The sequence below is a fragment of the Olea europaea genome, chromosome 10 (assembly GCF_002742605.1).
Source record: "Olea europaea var. sylvestris chromosome 10, O_europaea_v1, whole genome shotgun sequence".
Lineage (NCBI taxonomy): Eukaryota > Viridiplantae > Streptophyta > Magnoliopsida > Lamiales > Oleaceae > Olea > Olea europaea.
In genome coordinates this window covers 40,318,461-40,318,732 of record NC_036246.1, presented here as the reverse complement: position 1 = coordinate 40,318,732, position 272 = coordinate 40,318,461, and positions in this window count along the sequence as shown.

The following is a 272-nucleotide window of genomic DNA, read 5'->3' as shown; positions in this document are numbered from 1 at the left end:
AGTATTTTCCCATGTATCATCTTTATTATATAAAAAGAATAATATCATTGAGTCTGCCCAAGTTATTAAGGCTTTCTTAGTATCTATTTTGCAATTTAAGTCTAATTTTGTTCCTCCATGGTTAACAGGTTTATCATAATTATTATTTAATTCAAATCTATTACTGTATTTATTTCCTTTGGACGGTTGTTTATCTCTTATTTTATCATAAAATTGCCTATATGGTTTATTATACATTGGAGCATAACTTTCATCTGGATCTATTGATTCTT